Source organism: Acromyrmex echinatior, chromosome 5 (genome assembly GCF_024713525.1).
Source record: "Acromyrmex echinatior isolate Ae372 chromosome 5, ASM2471352v2, whole genome shotgun sequence".
NCBI lineage: Eukaryota > Metazoa > Arthropoda > Insecta > Hymenoptera > Formicidae > Acromyrmex > Acromyrmex echinatior.
In genome coordinates this window covers 13,847,311-13,862,856 of record NC_141856.1, presented here as the reverse complement: position 1 = coordinate 13,862,856, position 15,546 = coordinate 13,847,311, and the positions used below count along the sequence as shown (strand labels likewise).

The 15,546-nt window shown below is 31.3% G+C and overlaps 1 long non-coding RNA gene across 1 annotated transcript in view; it reads right to left on the bottom strand.

The window, feature by feature from the left end:
* Positions 1–577: 577 nt before the first annotated feature.
* The window catches only part of LOC147909822 (uncharacterized), a 32,603-nt gene continuing 17,634 nt past the window's right edge, over positions 578–15,546 (bottom strand). The window contains exon 2 of the long non-coding RNA XR_015545158.1: positions 578–1,063. This is a non-coding gene — a long non-coding RNA (uncharacterized LOC147909822). The remainder of the gene's footprint in view (positions 1,064–15,546) is intronic.

Here is a 15,546-nt window from a genome sequence, read left to right as displayed (position 1 = left end):
GTAATTTTTAATTTCAATTTTTTTTTATTTTATAATAATTATAATTACATTTTTCTGTTTTTATTTTCTTAATTTAATCATATTATAACTTCAAAGAAGACAAGTAAAATATTTTATTAAATGTTTAATTATTTAATAATCGCTAATTCTTGCATGTGTATTTCTTTCTAAGCACTTAGCAAAGTTTGCAGTAATAGTAAATTGTAATAATGCAGACAACACTTGGTTAAATTTACTTTCACAACAAAATATGATTTTCTACATCAACATCGACATGAAACTTAGTTTGTCATATGATCGACATAGAATAATTTATTCTATCGATTATCCGCTTGAGTGGCATAGTCGACGCGTGTGAACGACACGTTGAAACTCAGTTAAAATCGCTGACGACGCGGCAAAAATTTTTAATGCACAAACTGTCAAGCACTGGTGGCGCGAAAAATCCATTAAAATTTCTGTGCGTCATTAAAAACGACGACGTAACTGTATTTCTAGAAAAGATGTCAAAAGTCCTTCCGCTAGTAATATTTCCGTACAACTACTATTACTGCCACTTACTACTTTTTTCAAAAAATTTATTTTCTTCTGGAAATCAATTTACATTTTTATAAGGTTGCACGAGATACAAATTGTTTTTGCAAAAATGGGAAACGAGCACACGGTAATTTTTCTCAAGCCGTTTATATTGTATAAAAAATTTTGACGCGTTGTACGTAATTATTTTCGCATCAAATCAAATCTTTTAATATAAGCAGATAATTTATATCTGTTATAATAAAACAGATGATTTTAAAATAAACGTTGGTTTAATTTATTAATTACGTGAAAATTCATACTTTTCACTACATTTCTTTAATTTCTTCCGTTTTACATAGCCTTTAAGACTTTCAGAAAATCTTATAATTAATAATGATACAATGATGGACTTACCTTGACCCAGGTTTCGTGTTTGAATCTCACCGGTTCCCGAAACGGGCTCCTCTTCCTCGTTCGCGCCCGTTTTACAGTCTTTGTCGAACACTCGTAGTTCCGTATTGAATTGCCGTGTCACCGCGTCTTTCTGTAAGGGAGAGAAACAACTACCATCAATCTCAGTCACGCAAATGATAGTTCGTGAACTAGTTGATCACGTCTGATTTGAAAGTTACGGAATTCGAGCGTTTACATTGCCGATCGCTGAAGAATAAAGATGTCAACAGCAACACTTTGAGTGATGTGGAAATCGACATGTGTATAGATAATGTTACGCTGTTGACTTTCTTATAATGTCATAATATATAGCACACATCAACATTTTGAATGTAATTTTTAAGTTTTAAATTCAAACATTAATTATTAACCATGTTATTGTATAATAACATATAAACGGAATACCATAATATCACTTTCTCTCCATTTTATTCGTGAAACAAAGTTAAAAATGCATAATTCAGGAAACGCGTATCGAAAATTTCAGAACTTTAATAAAGTACTGTTTACATAATTGCTACGATATACAGAAAAAAATGTTGAAATTTCTGGACTAACTATATATTAAAGTTTGAATGCAGTTATCGTTTCGTTAGTGAGCTATATGATATTTAGTATTAATTATTTTCCATATTAATTAACTTATTTAACAATTGTAGTTGATCATAAATGCTTTTGATAATAGCGTTTTTGACATATAATGGTACTGCATGGTTTGTATCATGTCAAATTACAATGCATGTTTGAATCCAATTTGATAATTCTACTAAAAATTTGTAGTTTTATGAATTTAGACGCAGTAACCTCAATATCAGCAATCACTGATTTTGAAATCATAACAGCGACGTATTCTATGAGAGACATTAATTAATCAAGTATAATTAATAAAGCAAAAGTTAAAAGTTTTAATTCAAAAGAAAAATTTCATTAACATTTGCATTTTAATAACATATTTCTCAGAAGTATCTTCAATTTAAAAAATTTGAATTTTACGCCTTGTGAGAAAAGATTGTCTCAAGAATAACTCTTTTTTTTTTATTCTTTAACTCAGTAATAAAATAAATAAATAAATCGAACTTTCTTCTAATGTATTGAGAAATTTTTTCTTAATCGAATTCTAAGAGAAAGTAATTTAAATATCTCACTCGTTTTCCACATATGCGTACATGCCTTCAATGTTCGCAATTCGCTTCGTAATTTCAACCGCATAGCTCACGCGATACGATTCATATACCACGAAAACATCGTTCTAAAAAGCTTTATATCAACGATCTTCAAAGAGCGGAAAATACCGCTATGTCTTCTCATCCTCCCTACGTACGTTACCGTATTTTCGTCCTGCTTTTCTTGTTTCATTCAAGATACTCCGTCAGGTCGGTCTTTTCGGTACACTTTATCGCGCACTACATTGGAGGCGGTTCATGTATCTGCCATAACAGCGCGTAATTCTTTTTCTTTTTGACAAGGATCTCAGTGGAAATGAGATTTTCAGAAGCAATTTGAAGCGAATTTGCCTGTAAAAGGGTCGAGATGGAAAACAGATTCAAAAACGAAGAAGGGGAGTCATGTTAAAGAAACACGACTACGATGATGATAACAGTGACGACAATGGCGAAGAAGGTGAGAAGGAAAGACGACATTGCAGAACAGACTGCTTTATTATGGCTTTTATTCAGCGTCTCGGATTTTTCTATCAAGTCAACTTTATGCACTGTAGTTTTCAAAAATTTTCGACGATTGCAACATCGCAGAATCAATCCGTGGAAATTAATCGTATACGCATAATGCGCGTTTCAGCTATGCAAAGCACGAGAGTATAACATTGGTCGTAGCGGCGTTAAAGTCATTTAAGCCGCATTAAGACTTAGGGATGTTCAAAGTAAAGCGAAATTGCGAGACTGCCACTATATATCCCAAAGTAATCCGACATATCTTTCGCCTTAATCCCCAAGACCTGATACGTGCAGCGCACAACTTTGCCCCATGAGAAAATTTCTGAGAAAATTGCGCTATTCGCAGAGTTTGTCGATATAGAAGAAAACTTACATTGTGTAAATGTATATATTCTTGTACATATTCCAAAATTTATCAATAACAAAAATGTAAACCGTGTAATTAAACTTGCTAAACTGTCACAAATTGCATGCGTAATAGTTTTGCAATCGAATAAGCAAAATAAACAAAGTCGTTTTCAAATTAGCTAGAATAAAACACGAAATCAAGGGAAATTTTACATTTTCTCAATCTTTTGTCCAGCAAATAGCACATTAAATCGCAACAATAGTGCTCGCACAGAGCAGTGAATTTCACTCTATTGAAGGTCTCTTTCAATGCTTCGAATGAAGATTGATCGACGAAGAATGACGTAGTACAACGTAACATTTCATAGGTACAAAAATCGTGTCAATACTATATATACTGTACACTATTTTCAATAATATACATCATTTTGTTATTCATGTTTTTTTAGTGCATTTAAAAAATTGCAAAAATTACAATTTCAATTTATACAACTCTCTCTCTCTCTCTCTCTCTCTCTCTCTCTCTCTCTCTCTCTCTCTCTCTCTCTCTCTCTCTCTGTTATATAAATGTAAATTAAAAAAGAAATTAATTTATCCGTATCATACGTTTCGTACATTTACTGCTAGAAAGTTAGCTATGTACCGTAGACTTGCTAAATCTTCCATCCTTGTTTCCACCAATATAGGAACTGCACGAATTTCCATAAAATTGGGAAATTGCGGCTGAAACGAGCATAAAGTCTAGAACGTCGTATAAATTCAAACTTCCGCATCCCAAATTTCTTTCCGCCAGTATGAACCACATTCGGGCATATGTAAAGAGAAATTAAATTCTCGTAACAAGAAATTTTATGATCTAATATGATTTTTGTTAAATTAATGTATGTTTTTCTAAATATTACTTAAAAGAAATAAATTTCATTTATTAGCCACATTGATTTGTAAAAGATTAAAATACATATGCAATTTACAGTTCTAAATAAAAAATAAAAATAAAGTAATATATATCAAAAAGAGTTAACAATTTTTGAAGAATACTTTTTATAATTTATATATTTATAAAATTTTATAACGTGCACAAACACACAATGCGTATAATATAAAACGCCAATGCATTTCCATCTTGTGGAAAATTGTCGCATATACTCAAATCGTTACTTGAAAAACGAAAAATTATTTGATGTTCATGAAAGTTCACGTTGATTTTTTTTCATGACAGCGAATCAACTTTACAAAAATAATAAAAATCTAAAAGTTTTTGAAAGAAAATATGTGAAAAGTCACGACAAGCCACCCTGTACTTTATTTAATAGTATTATTATGCTTCTCATTAAACAGCATTTCTTTTTAACTTAACATTTTTATTATGTAGCTCTTATGTAGCCCTTTGATTTTGAGTCTTTTGTGCCTTTTGCATACGATCTCATTCAACACGGTAATTTTCCTCTTCTTTTGTGAAGGGTCTAGTAATCCTCGAATTTTCGAACGGAGATCATTACTGAGTTTCCTTTTCACTTTGAACATATTTCCGGTACGGTAATCGAATGCATTTTATCTTTCATTATCGTACTTCAACCTGAGTCATAAAAACGTGAAGTACTTGTACACTAAAAATTCTACAAAAGACATAAATTGGTATAAGAAGTAACATTGTATACAATCTTTTTGTAACTCGACAGAATTAAAAGAAATTTTAATTGTAAACTATTTGTATAGGCAATATCAGGTCTACTTATTTTATAAAGTGTTGGCCATACAACATTTGAAAAAGTTCTATAGCCTATTCAATTGTTCATCGTTTACATGCTTGTATGCACATTTTGAATTTTTGTTTGTTACACTCTTGGTAAAAAAATTATTTAAAATAATTTATAAAAAGGCTGATTTCACATTAGTCCCCTAACTATAGCAACCAATGAACAAATTTATATAGTCTTAATTCGTAGATTTTCATTTGCACATTCTGAAGCAAATTGATTTTTTCTGTGCACATCTTTAGTAAGAAAAATATTGACGATTAAAGTTAAGAGGACATTCAACTCAGATAAATAGGTTTGCAATTACTATATTTAAAATAGCATGAATCGATAAGTTTCCGTTTGCACACTCCAAAACAAGTCGATTTTTTGTTTGTACACCTTCAGTTCAAAAGTTATTAACAAATAAATGTTGGGGATAATTTCAACAAATACGTTTTTGATACTCGAATTCTAAAAAAAAAAACGAGATTGAGATGATACCAATCGATAGATTTTCGTTTGCATATTCTAAAACAAGTTGATTCTTCGTTTGCATTTAAAATCGATTTGTTTCAAAATGGATGTGCGACTTAAAATGGATAAACGACCATTTAAACATAGTCTGTAATTGGCCATATTTAAATTCTTATTATCTAAAAAATTCTTCAAATAAAAATTTACAATCAACCTTTTTACTTAATTTTCCGAGATCATTTTGTTAGAGTATTTTAAATAGCGAGTTTTTAATTATCTTGTATATTTATATCTTTTTTTTTTAAACTTTAACTTAATTATTAAATTAGAAGAGAGAGAGAGAGAGAGAGAGAGAGAGAGAGAGAGAGAGAGGGAGAGAGAGAGAAAGAGAGAAAGTGTGATTATTTTTAAGAGATAATTCTTTTATCGAAAGACAACAATTCGACATTTTCAGATTTAAATCCAATGTCGCAGAAGAAATCATTCATCACGCAAAGTTAATTGGTTTTTTACGATTGCTAAAGAGAATCTTCAACGAGAATCTAGCGCCAGTAAAAGCAATAAAAGCAATGTAGGTAATTGCCATCGGCGATAAAGACGAAAGGAATAACGATTATTTCCGAGGTACTTTTAGAAAAATACGTGGCGTGTACTCACAATATCGTTGTAACTTGTATTAGAACCAGGCATTTCTTGCTATTTCCCAAATGTCAGATTTCGCGATAAAAACGGATTCCAATTTCGAATATAAATAATGATTTGACAGTATTTAGAAATTGCCGATAATTGAATTAATACTTGCATCCAGATAACAATTTGTTACATTTCCAAAAATCATACTATTGATACATTTCTATGCAATATACATATGTTATATTATAAAAAAATTAAAAAATATTTAACTTGTTCTGAGAAATCAAGCTTTTAACTTTTTCGATAGAAAATATTAAAATATAATATTACACACACACACACACACACACACACACACACACACACACACACACACACACAAAATACTATCAAATAAAAAAATAACATGATAACTTGAATCTGAAAAAAATGACGATGTTCCCCACATTTTCAGTGAAAACTAACAGCACTCCTGTTTGGTGGATCAAAATCTATAAAATTCATTATGTTTTTTACATGTTCATTGGTGGGCAAAAAACGGTCTTTTTTTAACATTGTTCTTTATACCTGGTTTTTATTTTTAGGAACTTATTATTTTTTACGCCGTAAAATATATTCTATAATATCGACAACAAGCTAATAGTGATACCCATTAGATGCACTCAGTGCACACTGATATATAGAACCGTTGTATATAAATTGTCATAAAAGTATGTTTAATTTATTTTTAATATAAATATAGAAAAATAGACAAAATCACTTTACTGTTAAGTAAAATATGTATTTTAGGTGTTGGAATTAATTCGTAGCGTTTTTTAATGAAAGAATGTTATTTATTTCACATGAGCATTAAAAAATACATTAATGAAAGTACTTCCCATCACTTGTAAAACGCTACGAATTAATTCCACCTAATAATTCGAAATATTTGCATTTTATTTTTTATAGTCAGATCAAATCAGTATACAACGATATTAAGATGTACTAAAATGGCCAACCTCTTTAAGACGTACATAAAATCAATTCGCAGAGTCAGCAAGAAACAGCTTATAATGTTTTATATAGTCTTGCAGTTCCATATTGTATTTTCATTAACTTCTTTGGCAAAAACTAAATTTGATTAAAATTTTATTAGGATCAGATTGCTTGTCACTTTAATTTATGATATTACGTATTTTAGTTTCTGGTATTGTTTCAAAATCAGCAAATATCGGTGCGCAGTTGTTTGAACTAGAAATTACGAGAAGAATTCACAATAATATTAGTTTGGTCAAATGAAAAGGTGACGAGTATTGCAGGAACCATCTCCAGCATATCAAAAAGTCCATTATGCATACTTGGTGTTAGTAACATATGTGACATTACGTGTGCACATGACATCACGTATGTATAACGTGTTCTTGGATAAGAGGCATTGATAACGAGCACAGTTAACTGCTTTATCGTCCAATTTGCTAGTTAAGAGGATAAACAGCGTTTCAAAAGAAAAATTCATCTGATAAAGAACGTAACATGCGGTAATACAGTTTCTAATTGATTTCTAACTAATAAAAATACTATGCTGATCAATATTTATTTCAATTTCACAAAAACATTTATCGTAAGATGGATGTCGTGTACAGTGAAGATTTGTGTCACAAAAGACGAAATGAATGATCAGCATTGTTATCTTCAATAATTGGAAAATGTACCATTGCGCGTTCTTCATTAGTCGAATTTCCAGTCAAAACGCCATTTATCCACTTGACATCCAGTTAATTGGACGATAAAGCAACTAATTGTACTCGTTATCAACGCTTCCTATTCAAAGGTACGTGACGTTATACGCATGTTATGCACACGTAACATCATATATGTAGTCAACGTCAAATATACATAACAGACTATTTGGTATTATGCCGAAGGTGTTGCTACAGTACTTGTCACCTTTTCATTTGACTGAACTAATATTATTAAATATCAAAACTCGTTTTCATCAAATGTAATGATTTGTATTAAATTTGATTATTATATACTTAATTATATTTAGATTTATTTAACTTTAAATTGAGACACATAGATCATTAAATTGTATTAAATTATATGAGAATATTAATTCAAAACATAACTGATAATTAAAATCAACTGATAATTAAATTCTAACTTACGTTTTACATGAAGTAAACAAAATAATCTGTAACGTTCTATGCATGTAAGAGATTTGTATAAAATTCGTACTAAAAAAATATAATTATATATTTCTCCATTAGCAAGTTTACATACATGCAAGCTTCAATATTTCATTTTACTTTTTTTATCCGTCAGAATATTTTACACGAAAATATATTTCAATAAAATATTCTCGATGTTTGCGAAATTCTTCATAAAAATATAAAACAATCAAATGGATTTAAAAATTATATTATGCAAAAAATTTCTGACATTTTTTGCTATTAACTCTTTTACTGTAAATATTTAAAAAAGAAAAAACAAAATGTATACAAACTTTATAATGCTAATGAATCGCTCCTGTTAAGCAAACTTTCCCGATAAATTCACATTACAATGAAGTCGCAAAATAGCCAGCACATCATTGAATATTCATAATCAGTCAAATGTCAAATTTTCTATTATTATTCGAATAGAGAAATGCAACGAACCAACATTGAAGAAGTAATAGGTACGCTGAAAATGTCTTTTCGTTTCGACTCGTATAGCAGCGAATGAACATCGACGATCGACGAAGGAGGCCACATTCGCTGGGTACAATAAAAGCAGCGCTCACTCGTCGAGCAGTGAACCTTCGGCGATATTGAATAGCATGATCGCAGTGCAAGGGACCGAGCTGTAAAACCATCGATTCGCTTGTCGAGCACTGCACCTACCAGACCAGTGGACGAGCTTGGACACGAATACGCGTCTGACCAATGCTCAACTGCACTACCGAAAATTAGAAACGAAATTCTCAAACGGCATGGAATATTTACAGTGTAACCAGTTGATACAATACCATTAGACGATGAAAATTTTAGTAGCTGAATAGAGAACATTCTTGTAACGGTATTTTATTAAAAATTGTTCTTATTTTCGAAAGAATGTTATTTTAAAAAATTGGAATTAATATATAAAAATTAATATATAAAAATATTTCACTAGCGAACAGAAAATATTTAAAATAAATAACTAATTGTAAGATAATTTTTTTAATAGATTTAACGATTAAAAATGTCAATTTGTTTATAAACTTACACGAAAATTTCAGAGTATATTAAAGTAACACGATCTTAAAAATTCGAATCTGCCTATGCCAAGCTCGCGAAAAAAAATTGACCGGCGCGCAAAATATTTTATAAGAACGAAAATTATTCACCGGCCGATGAATGATTGGTCGTTACCAAAAAATGGAGCCGATAATCGAATTTTCCAGTATGATCCATCATGCGTGCTAGCGGAGTGGTACGATTATCGATTATCACTGAACGGTGTAGCGTGTAGCATTCCGCGCAACGCCGCTGTCGCGATTAATGCTTAACAATATACGCCGTGGATTAAGTGCACTCGGCAAGAGTAATCGATGTTGGTACCTGACGGTCTGTGAATGACTGATCGACGCGGTTTCCGCATCCCCGCGTTTCTGTCTCACGTCACAGTGCCATTGTTCGCCAACTAATTAAATTCTCCTCGAGATTAATTTGAAGATCTTGCGAACAGAGAACGGAGAAGTCGCGCCGATTATTGTTGCTTGTTAGAATAATCGACGACTGGGTATATGGCGGAGGATCAACTAGTGATAACCAAGTACAATTGATGGAACAAATGGAGTCTCTCGTTAGATATTATTTGTTAGGAAAATAAGACATACTGTGCTAATAGCTATTATGTCTGACTGTATACGATTATCCCTCAAGCATAATGTGTTTCTCAATACTGTAGATGCTTTGTGATAGATAAAAGTATAAATTAAGAAGCTCAATTTGATTTAATAATATTAGAAAATATATATTTGAAAATCTATAATATTTTGAGCATTAACAATTTCAAAACATTATCATTATAAATTCTTTAAATTATTATAAAACATAATAATAAAAAATTTCAATTTCAGAAAAATAATAAAAAAGAAAACTTTTTAGGTAAAGGACATGTGTGTGCATGATAAATCTTTAAATATATTATATAAATTTTTTTCCCATTAATAATTATTTTTAGTAAAAAATATAATAAAACATTATAATACAATCAAAATGAGAATCGACCTTAATAAAAAATATTGCCACTATTATATCAAAATGAATTCACTGATTGTATCACGAAATAATGACACACTATTGTGTGACAAGAATAATATATAAAATGTGACAAGAATACTTTCAAGTATCTTTCAACATGGATACTCGACAATTTTACACTCTCTCACGGAACGTTTATCGCCAAACTTTTTAAAATCCCGACCCTCTTAATCGGCCACGTACGATCATGTAGCTTGGATCGATCGTCCGTTTTGTGTAATCTAAAACATTTACGAGAATAGTTCGTATAAAGAAAACTTTGATACATGAAGTCAACTTTGGTTATTTTAAAACAACATTATAACTGTAATACTTCAAATTTACAAGTGTGATGCAATTTTCAGTATTATTTAAACATTACTATAATGTAGCATGTGAAATATTATACAAGAAAATCGTGAAAAGCTGATAATAATTGTAACGGTACCACAATGTTACGAATTTCATTGCAAAAGAGTCAAATATTTTTTATTTTACACAGGTATGATGGTTAGATATATTACGAGCTTCCAGTTGTAGCAAAGTACTAGCAATTTAAAAACTCAAGTTATAAAAATATGACCACTTTTTTCAGTTGCAAATGTAATTACAGTTTGGAGAGAAACTGTAGTAAACACAGGTTTCCGTAGCGTACACGCGTTTATGCAGAGAGATAGATGGAAGGAAGAGAAATTTTTCCAACACTTTTCGAGACTAATGTAATTTTTATGTTTTGCGTGTACGAGAAGCGGAAGTAATGCAACTGACGTAAATTTGAAAATCGTGCTCATCCATAGCATCGTTAATAATCCCTGAGCATGACCCTTTTTCTTCCGTTCTGTATCTCTTGCGTGACGCGCGAAAGCCAGCGGCAGGCTGGTGCCGAATTAATTACGACGATAAATCATCCAATCTCCAGCTGACCTCTCTCGAGTCACTCCCCTCGATCTCGCGGCTTCATGCCAAAAATAAATCAAATGCTAATTTATTTATAAACCTCAATACTCATATCATTTCGCGTACGATATAAAATGTCTTAACATCCATAACATACAATATCTGCTTTTCGAAAAATACGAGTAGGTATATTTGATAGTAGTTCAATTGTGAACTATTGTTAGTTGAAATACTAAAAGATAATAAAGTACCAATGAAAAATAAATGAATTTATATTTCATTATAAATAATTTGGGAAATAAAGAATCCAGCCTTATATTTTGTTATAATATAACTATCATTTATACATTAGTAATTTAATGAATATATTCTCAGATTTTTAAATTGCGCATAATTTTTTAGGAGCTAAGAGAGCTCGGATAACGCTAAGCAAGACACTACGAAAAAGACAAAAGCGAAAATTTATTCGCGCTAAATGGCAGGGTTTGCTGATGGTAAACGTGGGATCTAGTTCGCGATCAAATTACAAACTGTCTCCACTAAAGCGCTGGAAATTTTTATCAAATTTACCACGGAAACGAAACACTCGCTTCGCAATATCGGATATACTGAATAAAAAATAAGAGTCTTCTATAAAACATGTTTTATGTAATTAATACTCGTAGGCGCGCGCGCGCAAATGCATAAAAGATTTATATTTTATATTATCAAAGCATATGTTATTCTTGGCTATTAATTGTTAAGCTCATTCTTCGCTATTTTCTGTCGATCGATTGAGGTCTCTTAAATAATCATGATTCCATTGTCAAATATCCTATAGAAGGAATAATCAATGATAGCTTTGTAACTATCAACAATTGTTCCTTCAACAGCTATATAATTATATTGTCAGAAACATACAGCATACTCCTTCAATTATATCATAATTTTCCATCAGACTTATTAAATATGAATTCTAAAGATACGTTATGTAGCGTTATAATGAACATAGAAACAAAGGAATTATTGAATCGTGAAAATGGACTTTAGAAGAACGACTCTGGTAGACACAAAGAGCAACAAATGCGAGAAAGAAAAGCGAAGGCGCAATGACAGACGGGGCGGAAAACACCGGCATTTCCGCAGGCAAAAAGGCCATCACGAGAGATGCAAGGAGGATTCTCCACTTCCGCAGTTTCTTCTTCCTCCCGTCCTGCTACGACTGGCAACAACGATACCCACGGGAATCTACAGCGTGAATGCAAAATCATACTTGCCACGACCACGCCGAGCTCTCTCTGGGGAGCAACAGGCCTGGTAATTACGAAATTATTACTCGCCGTTCCCACGATAGCTCTTGCGAAAACCGAGTAACGAGACTCGCTACTGACATTTTTACATACGCAAGCAGCAGCTTGTTTGCAACTAATGTTGTGTCAATAGTAATTGATAAAGTTTCTCAAATAGGAGTCAGGATATCGAATGATGATTTTTTTTTATTGATCCGCTATATGTAATAGGAAACAAGCGGGGATAGAATAAAACAATATTCTAGTGTTGCTTCTTCATTTTATTTTATGCAATCTCTCTCTCTCTCTCTCTCTCTCTCTCTCTCTCTCTCTCGATATCTAGCTTATTATATCTCATAAAATAGAATAAAATAAATAGAGATCTACGTTCTTTATTAGTATTCTAACTCTTACTTGAAGAACTCTATATATTCTTTAATCCTACACCTTTGGATTATTCCGATTGATAATGTACTAGACATCTTCAATTACTTATAACTTGGACTTTTATTGAATTGCGATAATGTATGTGTTTATATATTAATATTCTTCAGTTTTGAATACAGAATTTAATAATATTTTTAAAATAAGATTTATTCCACTCATTTAACAATAAACCGTTATTTATGCTTTAAATGTAATCAATCAGTTACAGTCAAGTGAGAAGTGAGAAGAATAATCGACTATGTTCATTTCTTACGGCAAGACTTAAAGCTTAAGTAACGGCTTATTGTAAAAGCCCATAATATTTAACTTGATGATTACTTCAGAATTTACAGCGTTATTGAACAAATATAACAATCAATCTGCCAATTATAAATATAATTTGCAGATAATAAAAGCATAAATCAAGAGTTTTTTTCTCTAATACAAAAAAGACTTACTATCCTCATTTTTTTATTTTAACTCTTTATATTTAACAAAAGACTTTTCTCACATTAAAATTATCACATTAAAAATATATCATGCTGGAATCAATAATAGAATACTCTAAAATTTAAAAAATTCAATAAATACAAAAGAAGGAGCCAAACTAGATGCGACTGAATATTCAATGCTATGTATTAATAAACACAGAAATTATAAAAACATAAACATTTCAATTTCGGGTCATTCTCAATATTCAAATTTACAATTAAAATTAATAAATGCCGTACATTTAGAATACTGTAACATAAGCTTTGTGGTAATGATCACATTTTTGTGGTGACATTTTGTTATTATCGGAAAAAATAAATTGGAATTCAACACGTTATTGCAGTATTATCATAGCCTAAAGCGTTAAAATCGTTCACACGTATCTAACATTTTTCCGATACATGGACACCAGTTAAAATAATCCATCGTATTAGATGAGAATACAAATATTTTCGACGCGGAAAATACATGTTTCTATGAGGTCCTCGTTCGCGAAATTTCGATCCATTCCTCGACGTATTCCCCTGTTATATCTGCGTTACGCAAGAGCTACAGAATAACAGAGCAGATGTAATATTAACGTGCAAATAAAAACGGGGAACACGGTGGAAGTCGCCAAGCGAGAAACGCGCACAAAGCGCAACAAACAAGCTAAGCCCGCGAGGCACGGGAATACGGACAAAGCGAGAAAACACATTGTAGCTCCTGATCATTGGAGAATAGTGAGCTGGGTAAACGCGGAATATTCCGCGACTTGCTCTTTATACCGCTAATGAATAGCAACAACGTAATTCTATCCCAGTAGTGTGTATCATGCAGCTTTTAATCCTCTTTCCCTTTTTCCCTTTAAAATGTTAGCACGATAAAATGTAACAATACAACATTATTTTACCATACTGCAGGACTGTTACGCGTATTTCGTTTTAAAAATATTGTGAAAAATAACATTTTTTGTACTCGACATATTTACTTGCTAAAATAAAATAATTTTTTATCAAACAGAATATTTTCCGCGAAACAAGATATCAGTTTGGAGAGAAATATATTTGATGAATTCTACCGTATGTACATACAAAATATAAAAAATTCTACATTTGCTCTTACAAACCTTAATGATTACAGAAAAAACAGTAAAGTAATTAACTCGTTTAGAAAATGTCAGAGCTTCGCATCTGTACGTATCGTTTATAAAATACGCTTAGCATAAGTGCTCCTGCACCTGCGTCATACAAATTCGCCACCAAATTGCATGGTGCGCCATATAGACGACTAGCAATATTTATGAGCAAATTATGCCAACATTTTTCTCGCTCGATACACAAAACGGAAGATTTTTGCGTACGAAGGCAATTTATATCCCGTTGCACTCAGTATAGTTTGTGATTATCCAATCGTTATAAAAAATCATTTTCTTTTTTAATATTTAAAAAACCTAAAATATGCAATAATAAAAGTGAATCTCATTTCAAAAAATTTATTTCATTATATATGCATATTTAATATTGCATTAACTGAGTTAATGTAAATAATAAATTGGAAAATAAAAAATAATCCTATTTCTTTTTTCCTTTTATAAATAAAAAAAAAAGATAATTATTTTTAAAATGTTATCAATTGTTCCCAAAAATAATTGCCATATATTATAAAGCCCAAAATATCGAAATAGCGTTTTATGGCAAAAAGCTGAAAGAGCAAAATAATAAAATAATAAATGACTATAGGAGTAACATTATTTATATTATATTCGTCATGGCTGACGAAGTACTGAAAGGTCACAAGAAATGTGATGGTCCAACGATGGATTACATCAATCCATATCCGCACGCAGGTGCTGTAAGAATTATTGGGTCGCCTGCGGACGGAAACATTCGCTAACATTGCATCGCGGAAGATATATCGCCCGGTGAAAAGAAATTTACAAGCTACACTCTCGGTCATACAGAACTTCTCGCACACTAACTCGCGCCAGCAATCCATCCTGGCGAAGTTTGCGAGACGGCGGAACTTTTGGACGAACTGTAAAACTACAGGTCGACGGGAGACTTGTCGCGGATTGCGAAGAAGAAACTGAAACGGCACTTCGGCACGGAATATTTTTTGCATAAGATTCTTTTATCCGAAGTGCGAAACTCAAAACTTTGCACGCGCGATTGCAGAATAATAGTCTTATGAATTTCAAATACAAAATACATAGTCTGTAAAAATATTCTTTATACGAATCTCAGAACCAGATTTTTTCCCAGATTTACAAGTATCGCATATTGCAAAAACACGATATTTTTCATTATTAAATATTTGTAATTAAAAATAATATGTGTTAATATTTATTTGTTAATAGTATTAATATATATTATTAATATGATATATTTATATAATA